Raw genomic sequence first — 223 nt, 5'->3', positions numbered from 1 at the left:
GCAGAGCCTCCCCTCCCTGGATAGCAGCAACTCGTAGCAATTCCCTGTTCACATTCGTGGAGATAAAATGATTTCTGAGCTATATAGACAAGCGGTCCTTCGGCCTCGGCTTCCAGCGGGTCGCGGGTGTGTCCAGTCTGGGGACCCCGGTGCAACGCCAGTGTCCCGGGAGCCCTTTCGGCAGCCGACCCCCCGTCCCCCTCCCTGTCCCCCCGCCCTCGCT

This window comes from Vidua chalybeata, chromosome 18 (assembly GCF_026979565.1).
Source record: "Vidua chalybeata isolate OUT-0048 chromosome 18, bVidCha1 merged haplotype, whole genome shotgun sequence".
Lineage (NCBI taxonomy): Eukaryota > Metazoa > Chordata > Aves > Passeriformes > Viduidae > Vidua > Vidua chalybeata.
The sequence above is the reverse complement of the archived record's forward strand: the minus strand, read 5'-3'. Positions refer to the sequence as shown.